Source organism: Hypanus sabinus, chromosome 9 (genome assembly GCF_030144855.1).
Source record: "Hypanus sabinus isolate sHypSab1 chromosome 9, sHypSab1.hap1, whole genome shotgun sequence".
Taxonomy (NCBI): domain Eukaryota; kingdom Metazoa; phylum Chordata; class Chondrichthyes; order Myliobatiformes; family Dasyatidae; genus Hypanus; species Hypanus sabinus.
In genome coordinates, this window is record NC_082714.1 from 27,890,877 (window position 1) to 27,906,380 (window position 15,504).

Sequence of the window (15,504 nt, forward strand, 5' to 3'; positions counted from 1 at the left end):
CCCCCCAGTTCAGTCTCTTCCTACCTTCATCCATGACACCTCACACGCTTTTGATCCTTTCAAGGATTTCAAGTTCCCTGGCCCCAATTATCTTACTTTTACTATAGATGTCCAACCCCTATACACCTCCATCTCCCACCAGGAAGGCCTCAAAGCTCACCATTTTTTTTCTGGACACCAGACTCAACTAGCTCCCCTCCATCACCACTCTCCTCTGGTGACTGTCCGGCAATCACCCTACGCTACATCGACGACTGCATTGGTGCTGCTTCCTGCACCCATGCTGAATTCGTAGATTTCTTCCATTTTGTCGCTTCCACCTGGCCCTCAAGTTCACTTGATCCATTTCTGACCCTTCCCTGCCCTTTCTCGATCTCGCTGTCTCTTTCCCTGGAGATAGCTTATGCACCGATGTCTATTACAAACCCACAGAATCTCACAGCTGCCTGGACTACACCTTTTCTCACCCCACTACTTGTAAAAACATCATCCCCTTCTCTCAATTCCTCCGTCTCCACCACATCTGCCCTCAGGATGAGGCTTTTCATTCTAGAATGAAGGAGATGTCCTCCTTTTTCAAAGAGAGGGGCTTCCCTTCCTCCACCATCAACGCTGCTTTCAACCGCATCTCTTCCATTTTGCTCAGGTCTACTCTCACCCCATCCTCTTGCTACCCTACAACTGCACCAGCTTCCGAGTCCAGCACATAATCTTTCAAAGCTTCCATTACCTCCAACTGGATCCTACCACCAAGTACATCTTCACCCCCTCCACTTTCTGCTTTCCGCAGGAATCAATCCCTGTGTAATTCCCTTGTCCATTCGTCCCTCCCCACCGATCTCCCTGCTGGCACTTATCCTTGCAAGTGGAACAAGTGCTACACCTCCTCCCTCACTACCATTCAGGGCCCCAAACAGTTCTTTTGGCTGTGGTGACACTTTACCTGTGAGCCTGTGTTTGGTGCTCACAGTGTGGCCTCCCGTATATCAGTGAGACCTGACATTGACCGGGAGACCACTTCGCCAAGCATCTGCGCTCTGTCTGCCAGAACAGGCGGGATCTCCCACTGTCGTGATGAGACCGCACTTGGGTTGAAGGAACAGCACCTTATATTCTGTTTGGGTAGCCTCCAACCTGATGGCATGAACTTCAATTTCTCAAACATCCAGTAATGCCCCCCATCCACTTTTCCCTCTCTTACCTTATCTCCTTGCCTGCCTATCGCCTCCCTCTGGTGCTCCTCCCCCCTTTTTCTTTATTCCATAGCCTTCTGTCTTTTTCATCAATCAACTTCCTAGCTCTTTGCTTCAAACCTCCCCCTCCAGGTTTCACCTATCACTTGGTGTTTCTCTCTCCCCTCCCCCTACCTCTCAAATCTACTCCTCAGCTTTTCTTCTCCAGTCCTGCTGAAGGATCTCAGCCCGAACATCGACTGTACTTTTTTCCACAGATGTTGCCTGGCCTGCTGACTTCCTCCAGCATTGTGTGTTATGCTTGGAATTCCAGCATCTGCGGCTTTTCTCTTTGTTTGTCTCTCAAAAATCTCAAGTGCATCTGCCTCTACCGCCACCCCAGACACCCACCACTCTCTGTGTAAAAACACCCCTCACATCTCCTGTGAAATTACCTCCCCTCACCTTAAACGCATGCCCTCTGGTATTAGACATTTCAACCCTGGGAAAATATTTTGCCTGTCAAGCTGTGCTTCACCAATCATATAAACCTCTATCAGAGCACCTTTCAGCCCCTGTCACTGGACAGAAAACAACTCAAGTGTGTTCAACCTCTCACTCTAACAGATGTCTTTTAACCAAGCAGCATCTTGGTAAACCTCTTCTGCACCATTTCCAAAGCCTTGACATCCTTCTTATAATGGGATGACCAGAGCTGTACGCAATACTCCAGATGTGTAACGAGAGTCTTATAAAGCTGCAACATAACTTCCTGACTTTTGAATTCAATGCCTTAAAGTTGAATGGAAAGCAGGCCATCTGCCTTCTTAATTACTTCATCAACTTGTGTAGCTATTTTCAGGGAACAATGAACTTAGACTCCAAGTACTGTCTCTTTACATTTGACCAACCAAGGTGCAACCTTCACATTTGTCCAGGTTAAACTCCATCTGCCATTTCTCCATTCATATCTGTAAATGATCTATATCACGCTGTGTTCTTTGCGAGTCTTTTACGCTAGCCACAGCACCTGTAATCACCTGCAAAATCACACCGATCTACATTTTCATCCAGGTCATTTATATACATCGCAGACAGCAGAGGTCTTCGTACAGATCCCTGTGGAGCATCACTGATCACAGACCTCCAGCTAGAACAAGTTGCTTCGGCCACAACCCTCTGTCTTCTCTGGGCAAGCCAGCTCTGAATCCAATGGCCAAATAACTATCAATTCACCCTGAATTCTGAAGTAAAATGCTGGAAACATTCATTAGGTTGGGCGCTATTATGGAAAGAAAAAATAATTAACGTTTCAAGTGAAAGACTATTTGTTAGAATTGAGGAAGAGAGAAACCAAGTTAAAATTTCAGCGAAGGTAGGGGAGGGACAGATAGGACAAAGGGAATATCTCTGATGAATTACAGCAGAAGTGCCCAGTTTGGATACAAAGAAAGGGAGTACATAAAGTTATAGAATTCAATGTGGAGCTTGGAAGGCTGTAAGATGCCCAGAGGTGATCAGGTGTGAGGTGCCAAGCCTTATATATCAATTCGGGGACTACTGACATATAAGGCAGAGTGAGACCGGGATTTGGTGGCCCAGTTTGATTCCCTCCATTAGCACGACCTGATCTACATGCCAGACATGATAAGACATGTGCTATAGTCTTGCATTTTGCTCCTTTTTATATGCCTCCATCTGTATTCTCAGCCTCTCAATAACTTCACCCCAAAGCCTTTGTTCCTACTGTCCATCTCAAATTGCCTTTATTAAGTTATTGACTGGATGACTTTGACAACGTATTCCAATGGCATTCCTGGGTCTCAGTTTACCAAAGTATTCCTTCTATCCTTACCATCCCTTCCTCACCCTCCCTGCATTGAAAACTAATTTGTCTTAACTCTTTTGCAGTGCTAATGAAAGGTCTTGGACATGAAATGCTAATTCATTAATTTATTCATTTATTTAGAGATGCAGTGTGGAACGGGCTCTTCTGGTCCAACGAGCTGCACCACCCAGCAAGCCACCTGTTTAACCCTAGCCTAACCACAGGACCAATTAACGTACTGTTATGAATGTACCACAGCTCTGAGGGGCCGAAGGGTGTGGGGTAGCCCCCTCCTTTGTGAGAATCGCAAGATCACTATTGAGTCCATTCAGGAGACCCAGGAAATGAGAGAGAGAGACGTGCCGAATACCTTGTTCCACCGCGATGCAAAATAATGCGACATTGACCATTGTCTCCTGGAGACCACGTTTGTGGATTGGGGACTATGCTACGTGCAAGACCTCGGGCAAAGTGGGCTGGTTGAGAGAGGTTTTGCATCATCTCAACCTGACTGACATCTGAGACCCCGTGCGGAAGTATAAGAGAGGGTCTGGGGGAACACCCCCTTCAGACGCACCAGAAGAAACGCTAACAATCCAGTAGTAGCAGGAAGCCATTTGAAGGAAGTCACGTGCGTTCGATTCCGCAGCTGGAATCGGTGACTGGAACCACAGAAACCAGCTTTTAGCTAACAACGGGAAGCCTGCTATCCTGATTCAACAGATTTGCTTCATAAAAGACCCGGGCAAGTTTCTTTTCTCACCAATCTCTCTCTCTCTCTCCAACAAGTGAAGCCTGCAGGAACTGAGTGACTTTTATATTTCCATCGGACAATATATTATCCCCTAGACCGGGAGTCGGCAACCCGCGGCTCTGGAGCCGCATGCGACTCTTTCAACTCTGTACTGCGGCTCCCTGTGGCTTTGGAAAATAAACGAGTATTTAATTAAAATGTATTTTATGTTAGTTTGTTAGTTTTTGAAATGTAATTCTAAATTTGAAGATTATGGTGATCTTGTACAATCTAAATAAAATGTTGTGGCGACCCATTTCCTGGCACATCCGAACCGGCTCACAATTTGCCAGCGTTCCGGTTAAGGGTGATAGCCTACTGGGGTTTGGGAGTACGTGTCTTTTGGAGCATCCGCGCCCACGGGGGGCAGGTTGAGAGAGGCTTAAAAGCAAGGCTGTGTAGTTCGAATAAAGTTATCTTTGACTGCAGTTTAACCACTCCATGTTGTTATTTTAGCGCTACTTGTAGCACACCGCTACAACGTGTTTTTATCGCTATTAATATACGTCACCACTGCCAATGCCTGACATCCGCCAGTGCGCGATTTCTTTTAATTTTTCGATCCATGGTAGGCTACGATGTAGTAACCTTCAACCCAACGTCTTTTTTTCGGAGTTCAAAATGTTTTTGTTGCATGCAGAAATGTAATTTTGTTTGCTCTGCAGGAGTTCATCAATTTCATAAGTGCAACACATTATAGCTTGTTTATGCATAACATAAAGGCAAAAAAAAACCGTTGTATGCAGTGTTATTTCATTTTAAATGTCAAACCGGTTTTGTGGCTCCCAGTGTTTTCTTTTCTGTAGGAAGCGGTTCCATATTGCTCTTTCAGTGGTAAGGGTTGCCGAGCCCTGCCCTAGACAAATGATTGAGCTGTTTCTTATTGATGGTTATTATTAGACCCGCGCTTTTAGATTGAGTAGTGACGACATATATTATCTGAATGTTTGTATTAATCTTATTTTTGTGCCCCTTCATAAACAAAGACTTTTAAAAATAGTACCATCAGACTTCAATGGACCTCTCTATCTTTGCTGGTAAGTGATCCAGTTACTAGATTTCGTAACATTTGGGGGCTCATCCGGGATTTGACACCAAATTGGAGGGCCAGTGAATCGGGCTTGTAGGTCCAAAACTTGGATCTGGTTAAGCAAGTAGCCAGACGGGAAACCAGCAAAAATGGACGTGGGTGAATTTATAGAAAACCTGACTCTGGAGGGGCTGGAGGTGGCCTCCAAATCGGACGATAAAATTGGCAAAGGAGTTAAACCTCGCAGGGGTGAGGTTGTCAATGAAAAAGCGGGAGGTGCGAAGGGCAATAACTCAGTATTATATTGGGAAGAATGTGTTTACAGCTGAGGTATTGGAAAATATCCCTGAAAAGGCTCAGTTAGAGTTGGAGAAATTAAGGTAGGAACATGAAATTAAGTTAAAACAGCTGGAAGCAGCTGAGAAGGAGAAGGAAAGGGCCAAGAGGGAGAAGGAAAGGGCCGAGAAGGAGGAGAGGGCCAAGAGGGAGAAGGAGACAGAGAGACAGAGGAAACATGACTTGGAGATGGAGAAGTTAAGGTGAGAGCAATGCCGTCAGGGTCGGACCGAGAGGAGCAGTTTGATGTCAGTCGGGCGTTGAGGTTAGTACCCCCATTCGAGGAGACGGATGTTGATAGTTATTTCTTGCTTTTTGAAAAGGTGGCAGTGAGTCAGAAGTGGCCCAGAGAGCAGTGGGTGGCATTGTTACAAAGTGTGTTAAAAGGGAAGGCCCAGCGGGCATATGCGGCATTGCCCACGGAGGGGAAAGGGGAAGAGAAATATGACCAAGTAAAGGTGGCCACTCTCCGGGGTTATGAGCTAGTAGCTGAAGCATATAGACAAAAGTTCAGAAATTTACGAAAAGGGTGGAATCAGATGTATACCGAGTTTGCCTATGAGAAGAGTGTGCTCTTGGACCGTTGGTGCACCGCGGAAAAAGTGGACAAAGATTATGGGCATCTCAGGGAATTACTTTTGATTGAGGAATTTAAAGGTTGTGTTTCGGACGACATCCGGATGTATTTGAATGAGAAGCCGAATAAGTCCATTTCAGAATTTGCTAGGTTCGTGGATGAATATGCCCTAACCCAGAAGACAAAGTTTTCCTTGAATAAAAGTTCCCAGAGAGACCGTGGGAATGATTGAGAAAGTCTGTCGAGTGAGGCAGAGGTCCCACCGGGAGCTAGCGGTAAGGTTGAGGGGGAAAGGCAAGACGGCCAGAGGTTTCCGGGTTTGACCTGTTTTAATTGTGGAAAGGGGGGCATATTGCATCTCGATGCTTTGCTCTGAGGAAAGAGATAGGAAAAGGGAAAGCCGCAGTCCCTATCGGGTGTGCCATGGTAATCAGTAAATCGACCAGAGAGCCCCGGGTAGACAGAGTACGAGAAGGGTCTGAGACTTGTCTGACACATGGAACTGTGTCTTTGAGGAAGGGGGAACCACCAATTCCCGTACGAATCTGGAGAGACACGGGGGCTGAGCTGTCGATCAGCAGTAAGGTACTAGAATTTGGTTGAAAAACGGGCATGGTGGCAGTAGAAGGGATCAGCAAAAGAATAGAAATGGTGGCCTTACATGAGGTCATTATGGATTGTGAGCTGGTGTCTGGACCCGTTGAAATAGGGGTGCCATCAGAGTTCCGAAGAACTGACGCGAACGTCCTTCTCGGTAACGATTTAGCAGGTGGTAAGGTTTGGGCAGCCATGATGCCGACCCGCCGACCGGCGAGTGCGGTGGCCCCGCCCCTAGAGTCCCAGATCTATCCCGCTTGTGCAGTCACTCGCAGCCTGTCGAGAAAGGCAGCTGAGAAAGGGAGCAGTTTAAATTGGGCCAGTTTTGATCTGGTCAAGACGTTTCTACCAACCCTGAACCACGAGGGTTTAGAGGGGTGTAAAACGAAGAGTAGTAAAGTGAAAGAGGGTAAGGGAACGGAGGTAGATATGCCTTTAGTGAGGAGAAAGGTTCTAGAGGCAGAAAATAAAGATGAGGAACCGATAGAGCGGTTAAGAGGTCCAGAGGTGGACAAGGACGATCTGTCTGGTTTGGCAGAACTGTTTGAGGAAGTTGAAACTTCTAAAGGTGTTCCCGATAATGAAATGAGGGCCGTCCTAAAGGAAAAGGATGCCATTACCTCGAAGAAGTCTGCTGGGTTGGCAGATGAGGTTGTTTCTGCCCACAGGGTTGAGTTTATTCCAGAAGGGAGTTGCCCAGAGAGTACCTGGGAGAAATGGGGGAACTTAGAATTGAAAAAGGGTACGGGTATTGAAAGCCTGGAAGAGGCCAATGTCCCGTTTGAGTGTGTCCAAGATGAAGATGCACATGGTACTGAACCTAGTTGCGGAGCTCAGAAGAAGTCTGAGGTATTTGATTCAGTGGAACGGGGCGGCCGTCCTTGTGGGTCAGATAGACTTGGTTCAGTGGAAAAAGGGTTAACCTTGGTAACCATGGGAAGTGTGAGTTCCCAGGTGTTTGTGCTCGAAGGTGTGTTCAAAGTTAATGCAGAATTTAAGATTGGGGAGATGAGGATTATTATTAAATGAAATGGAAAGTCTGTAGTTCCCAAGTTGAATGAAGAAATTTTAAACCCGGCAGATCGCTTACACAGTGAGCCGGGAGATAGCGGGGGGGGGGAGGGGGGGGCCACTCTATTGTTATGCCAGGATGGGGTGTGAAGAGGCCGAATTTGAAATGCTACTTGAACAAAGAGTTCAAATTAAAAACCAATAGCCTGAAGGGTCCTGACAAAAGGGCTAGCCACCTGGGTAAGATTAAAGAATTGGGTGGAAATGGTCTAAATTTGGGACACTGTTGATAAAATAACCCCTATGAACGAGGCTGGCGGGAGTTTACCACGCCAAATTACTCAAGTTCCCCACAGGGTGACTCACCGGAAAAGAGGCGACGGTTAATGGGGATGCCATTTTAAACGGCAAAGCAGGTGGTACGGGATTGAGCCAAAGCCTGTGAATAATAAAGACAGCCCCTTGGAGACCTGCCGGTTAAGTAAAACGACCGAAACGATTAGTATTCGCATAAGCTTTTGTAGATGCACATAAGCTAAGATCACACCTCCTTAGTTTTGTTTCTGAAAAGAAATAAAAATAGGCGGTTATTAAATTGAAGCCTGATGCTACAAGACTTTAGTACGGTACGCGATGTTAAGATATTAAAGAAAGTGACACTGTAATCGTTAACTGTTTAGATATTGAATTGAATGTATAACTGTATTACTCTGTAAAAAAAAACTTCTGTATTGTGTTAGATTCTAAAACCCTGTAAGACTCTGTATTACTTCGTTTTCACCAGCGGTGAAAACGCTTTGAAGAAAGGAGGTGTTATGAATGTACCACAGCTCTGAGGGGCCAAAGGGTGCGGGGTAGCCCCCTCCTTTGTGAAAATCGCAAGATCACTATTGAGTCCGTTATATTTCTGATATAAAAAAGAGGAAGCTCGGAGACAGTGCGAGAGGGAGTATAGGCACATCATCGAGAAGGGACATGCTCAGACTGGTGCTTTGAGATGTATCTATTTTAATGCAAAGAGTATTATGAACAAAGCAGATGAGCTTAGAGTGTGAATCAGTACTTGGAGCTATGATGCTGTGGCCATTACAGAGACTTAGATGGCGCAGGGGCAGGAATGATTACTTTGAGTGCCAGACTTTAGATGTTTCAGAAAGGAGAGGGTGGGAGGCAAAAGAGGTGGGGATGTGGCACTGTTGATCAGAGATAGAGTCAAGTCACAGCTGCAGAAAAGGAGGAAGACATGGTGGGAGTCTCTGTGGGTGGAAGTTAGGAACAGGAAGGAGTCAATGACTCTACTGGGTGTTTTTTACTGACCACCCAATAGTAATAGGGACACTGAGGAGCAGATAGGGAGACAAATTCTGGAAAGCAGTAATGATAACAGATTTGTTGTGGTGGGAGATTTTAACTTCTCAAATATTGATTGGCATCTCCCTAGAGCGAGGGGTTTAGATGGGGTGGAGTTTGTTAGGTGTGTTCAAGAAGGTTTCTTGACACAATATGTAGATAAGCCTACAAGAGGAGATGCTGTACTTGATCCGGTATTGGGAAATGAACCTGGTCAGGTGTCAGGTCTCTCAGTGGAAGAGCAATTTGGAGATAGTGATCACAACTCTATCTCCTTTACCATAGCACTGGAGAGGGATAGGAATAGACAAGTTATGAATGCACTTAATTGGAGTAAGGGGAAATATAAGGTGGTTTATTTTGGTAGGTCAAATATGATGACTGAATACAGTATTAATGGTAAGACTCTTGTCAGTGTGGAGGATCAGAGGGATCTTGGGGTCCAAGTTTATAGGACGCTCAAGGCTGCTGCGCAGGTTGACTCTGAGGTTAAGAAAGCATGTGGTGCATTGGCCTTCATCAGTTGTGGGATTGATTTTGGGAGCTGAGAGGTAATATTGCAGCTATATAGGACCCTGGTCAGACACCACTTGGAGTACTGGGCTCAGCTCTGGTCACCTCACTACAGGAAGGATGTGGAAACCACAGAAAGGGTGCAGAGAAGATTTACAAGGATATTGCCCGGATTGGGGAGCATGCCTTATGAGAATAGGTTGAGTGAACTCGGCCTTTTTTCCTTGAAGCAACGGAGGACGAGAGGTGACCTAATAGAGGTGTATAAGATGGTGAGAGGCATTGATCATATGGATAGTCAGATGCTTTTTCCCATGACTAGTACAAGAAGGCACAGGTTTAAGATGCTTGGAAGTCGGTACAGAGGAGATATCAGGGGTAAGTTTTTTACGTAGAGAGTGGTGAGTGCGTTGAATGGGCTGCCGGCGACAGTGGTGGAGGTGGATACGATAGGGTCTTTTAAGAGACTCCTGGATAGGTACATGGAGCTTAGAAAAATAGAGGGCTATGGGTAACCCTAGGTAATTTCTAAGGTAAGGACCTGTTTGGCACAGCTTTGTGGGCCGAAGGGCCTGTATTGTGCTGTAGGTTTTCTATGTTTCTGTTTTTACGATATCCTCAATATTGTTTCAGCTGCAAGTAGAAGAAATTTCATGATGTGAAACTAATAGTCTCATTCATTCCCTTATTATACACTGCAACTAACTAACTAACTAGCTAACAAAACAACTGACATCTAAAGAATCCACCAATAATCAAAGTTTCTTTCCACCTATATTGCTCGAAGCAACAGCTTTGGGTGCATCTAGAATGGATACAGTCACAGCTGCTTGCTTGCATCATAAAAAGAAAACAACTCAGATTTACATCTCCGTATGGTACCCAAGCACTTCACAGCCAATGAGTTCCTTTTGGCTGTACACTTGACAGCCAATTTGTGCACAGCAGGGTGACACAAATGAAAAACCAGCTTAAGTGAGCAGTCATGTTATTTTAGTGCTGTTGATTGAGGCAGAAACCTTGACCAGGATGTTAGGAAAACTCCTTCCTCTTCCGATTATGTTTACAAATCCATCTAAGTGTGAAATGCTATTCATGAAGAGAGACCTCCAAAAATCCAACAGTACCTCAACATTGAAGTGAGTGAATAGATTTTAGGTTCAAGCCCTAGATTGGAGCTTGAACCTATGACTGTTGGGTCAGGTAAGTGCACCCCCACTTTGTCACTTTGCCAGAGTACAGCAACACGGACTGTTTCATTTGTTCGCAAGCCATTAACAATCAGTGCAATTTCAGATACAAATGTTGACCAGCTCTTTGATCATCATTTATATGGAGGCAATATTAGATGACTTGAGAAACGTTACAAACGTCACAACTCAAAAGGCATCAGTTCAAACCTGTCTGGAGAGAGGAATAAAACATGTGGATAGTTTCTGTGATATTGAGATTTAACTATGTAAGGCTATACGACATAAGGCATAGGAATAGAATTAGGCCATTTGGCCCTTTTAGAATCAGAATCAGATTTATTATCAGCGGCAGGTGATGTGAAATTTGTTAACTTAACAGCAGCAGTTTAATGGAATACATAATCTAGCAGAGAGAGAGAAAAAAAATAAAACGATAATAAATAAACAAGGAAATCAATTACATATATTGAATAGATTTTTAAAAAGTTCAAAAACAGAAATACTGTATATTACAATAAAAGTAGGGTAGTGTCCAAAGCTTCAATGTCCATTTAGGAATCAGATGGCAGAGGGGAAGAAGCTGTTCCTGAACTGCTGAGTGTGTGTCTTCAGACTTCTGTACCTATTTTCTGATGGTAACAGTGAGAAAAGGGCATGGCCTGGGTGCTGGAGGTCCTTAATAATGGACACTGACTTTCTGAGACACCGCTCCCTAAAGATGTCCTGGTTACTTTGTGGGCTAGTGCCCAAGATGGAGCTGACTAGATTTACAACCTTCTGCAGCTTCTTTCAGTCCTGTGCAGTAGCCCCTCCATACCAGAGAGTGATGCAGCCTGTCAGAATGCTCTCCATGGTACAAATATAGAAATTTTTGAGTGTATTTGTTGTCAAGCCAATTCTCTTCAAACTCCTAATATAGATGCTATCTTGCCTTCTTTATAACTACATCGATATGTTGGGACCAGGTTAGATCCTCAGAGATCTTGACACCCAGGAACTTGAAGCTGCTCACTCTCTCCAGTTCTAATCCCTCTATGAGGATTGGTATGTGTTCCTTCGTCTTACCCTTCCTGAAGTCCACAATCAGCTCTTTTGTCTTACTGATGCTGAGTGCCATGTTGCTGCTGTGGCACCATTCCACTAGTTGGCATATCTCACTCCTGTACGCCCTCTCGTCACCACCTGAGATCCTACCAACAGTGGTTGTATTGTCAGCAAATTTATAGATGGTATTTGAGCTATGTCTAACACACAGTCATGGGTATATAGAGAGTAGAGCAGTGGGCTAATCACACACCCCTGAGGTGCACCAGTGTTGATTGTCAGCGAGGAGGATATGTTATCACTAATCTGCACAGACTGTAGTTCTCCAGTTAGGAAGTCAAGGATCCAATTGCAGAGAGAGGTACAGAGGCCCAGGTTCTGTAACTTCTCAATCAATATTGTGAGAATGGTGGTATTAAATGCTGAGCTAACATTGATGAACAGCATCCTGTCATAGGTGTTTGTGTTGTCTAGGTGATCTAAAGCTGTGTGAAGAGCCATTGAGATTGCATCTGCCGTTGACCTATTGTGGTGATAGGCAAATTAGAATGGGTCCAGATCCTTGCTGAGGCAGGAGTTCAGTCTAGTCATGACCAATCTCTCAAAGCATTTCATCACTGTAGATGTGAGTGCTACTGGGCGATAATTGTTAAGGCAGCTCACATCGTTCTTCTTAGGCAATGGTATAATTGTTGCTTTTTTGAAGCAAGTGGGAACTTCTGCCTGTAGCAATGAGAGGTTGAAAATGTCCTTGAATGCTCTTATCAGTTGGTTGGCACAGGTTTTCAGACCCTTACCAGGTACTCCATCGGGACCTTCTGTCTTGCGAGGGTTCACTCTCTTTAAAGACAGTCTAACATCGGTCCCTGAGACGGAAATCACAGTGTCACCGGGTGCAGCAGGGATCTTCACAGCTGTAGTTGTGTTCTCCCTTGCAAAGTGGGCATAGAAGGCATTGAGTTCATCTGGTAGTGAAGCATTGCTGCCATTCATACTATTGGGTTTCACTTTGTAGGAAGTAATGTCTTGCAGACCCTGCCAGAGTTGCCATGCATTTGATATCACCTCCAATCTCGTTCAGAATTGTCTCTTCGCTCTTGAAATAGCCCTCCACAAATCTTACCCGGTTTTCTGGTACAGGCCTGGTTTGCCAAACTTGAATGCCACAGATGTAGCCTTTAGCAGATAGCTTACCTCCTGGCTCATCCACGGCTTTTGGTTTGGGAATGTACAGTATGTCTTTGTGGGCACACCCTCATCCACACAGGTTTTAATGAAGTCAGTAACAACTGCAGCATACTCACCAGATCGGATGATGAATCCCTGAATGCAGTCCAGACCACCGATTCAAAGCCATCCTGTAGGTGCTCCTGTGCTTCCCTTGTCCAAACCTTCTTGGTTCTCACTGCTGGTTCTGCAGTCGTCAGTCTCTGCCTATACTCAGGGTGTAGAAGATCAGACTTCCCCAAGTGATTACGTGAAATAGCACGGTAGGCATTCTTGATGGTGGTGCAGCAATGGTCCAGTGTATTGCTACCTCTGGTATTGCAAGTGATCTGTAGTTGGTAGCTGTTTGGTGATTTTTTTCAGACCGGCCTTGTTAAAATCTCCCAAAACAATGGTGACGATGTTAGGGTTCTCAAGTCTCTTTGCACCTTTGATTTCTGAATTTGCTCCTTGTTTAGAAAGTAATATACTTCATTACTTCTAGCAAAGTGCATGACCATACATTTCCCTACATTGTATTCATTTGCCTCTTCTTTGTCCATTTTTCTAATCTGTGTAAATCCTACTGCAGACTTCCTGCCTCTTCAACACTAACTGCCCCTCCACCTACCTTTGTATCATCTGCAAAGATCTGTGGAATTCCATTTTTCACAATATTTGCAACAACGGCAAACTACACTTACATGGTGTTTTTGTTGCAGTGCAACTCTCCAATGGGGCACTTATTTCCTATTCCCTGTGGGACGGAAATGGAGAGTAGCTTCTTCAACTGCTACAGTCCACATGTGCAGTAGGAATGAAGCAGGATTTTGAAAACAGCTGTGGTGCAATTTTATGTCACATTATCCAAAACATTAGCCCAGCAGGAGTGTGACTGCCTCTACACCACCTTGATATTATGCACATTAAAGATGTGTGCAGCATATGTGTATAATATGTAAGTGCCGGAAGTGCTCCTCCAAATTCATTCAATGACTTATTTATGGTCCAAGTAGGGTGAGAATGCTTGGATTTTGAAGTTATAGAGATGCATATCCAGTTTAGGAAGTACATTGGATATGGTTTCAATTGACAAGGTGACAAAAGAGATTGATGAGTGTAGGGCAGTGGATGTTGTCTATATGGATGCTAGCAAGGTGTCTGACAGAGTCCCTCCTGGGAGACTAATCCAGAAGATTAAGGTGCATGGGATCTGTGGTGAATTGGCTATATGGATCCAGAACTGGCTTGTGCATAAATGACAGAAGGTAGCGGTTGTAGGGACTTATTAGAGCTAGAGGTTTGTAACTAGTGGAGTTCACACAGGCATCTGTGCTGGGACCTCAGCTGTTCATGATGTATATAAATGGCCTGTATGAAAATGTACATGGGTGGGTTAGTAATTTGCAGATGATACCAAGATTGGTGAAGTTGTGGATAGTGTTGAACACTGGCAAAGAATAAAGCATGACATAGATCAGTTGCAGATACAAGCTGAGAAATGTCAGGTAGAGTTTAACCCAGACAAGTGTGAGGTTGAAGGGGGATGGGCAGGATAAGATTTTTACTCAGAGAGTGATGGATGCCTGGAATGCACTGCCTGGTATAGTGGTAGAGGCAAATACATTAGAGGCTTTTCAGAAATGTTTGGATAGGCACTTGGATGTAAGGAAGATGGAGGGACATGGATGTGTTGTGTGTAGGAGGGATCAGTGCTTGAGGGTTTTTGATTTGCTTTTCAGCTGGTTCGACACAACATTGCTCATTGAGTGACCTGGTCCTGTTCTGTACCATTCTACATTCTATGTTCTAATATCCAATTATGCTGTATTTGCAATAGAGAATGATGTAACAATCGGGAATATAAGGCTAAATTTTACCTATTTCAACGCAGTACAGTTTTGGAAAAGTTCCCCAGGTCTCAGTACCTTTTTTTATTCATCTTGAGGGCATTGTGAAAAACATTAGGTGTTTATTGTCCAGCCCTAGTGTCCTAAAAGGGTCATGGAGACCTTCTATTTAAACCATTGTGATCAATGTGGTTCCCATTGAGCTAGGATGTACTGATGTTAGTAGACTGTTGTGTGGGGACTTTCCAACTAGCTACAGTGCTCACATCAATATATTCCAATACTTGTACATTGGCAAAATAGGAATACTGAAGGCAATGGTGCTAGTCCAACCGACCTCTTGCTCTAGACTTACTTCCTGACCATATTGAGCATAGGAGCTAGTGCTTTTTCGGTATCTAGCCCTTCATTTTTATGGCATCTCTCACTGGAGTCATCAATATGTGCCAATTTAGTTGATTAGGATCATTGATCTTGATTAAGAATGTAAGAGAAGTTAAATATTTTATTTTATTTTTGCTTTTAATTTCAGAGTTTGAAAGCAACTGTGTTTGGATTTTAACTCATTCTTTAAAATATTCGTCTGCATCTCTGAAAGCACTAACCCAAGAAGCTGTTTTCCTAAATCTGGAGAGAGAAAAAAAATTAGAATCAATAAATAGTGAGAATGATCCTGCTGCATTGTCATTAAAAATCCAACAGGTACACCAAGTCTCTCTGCCTCTGGAAATCACCGTCGAAATTCTCCAGGGCTATGTCCTGTGTAAAACTAATCTCACATGCTTCATTTATGACCTTCTCTCCTTCATTAGAAGCAGAGGTATTTCCTGATGATTGGATATTTGCTGATGGTTCCAAATTGCTCAAGTGAAGGAGCAGATCGTGCCTGCAGGTAGCAAGATGTGGAGAACGTAAGGCTGTGGTGTCAAGTGACAAATACAGTCAGATACAAATGTAATCTGAGTAATATGACTCAAACATTAAAGAAAGTAACTGCAGGTAGA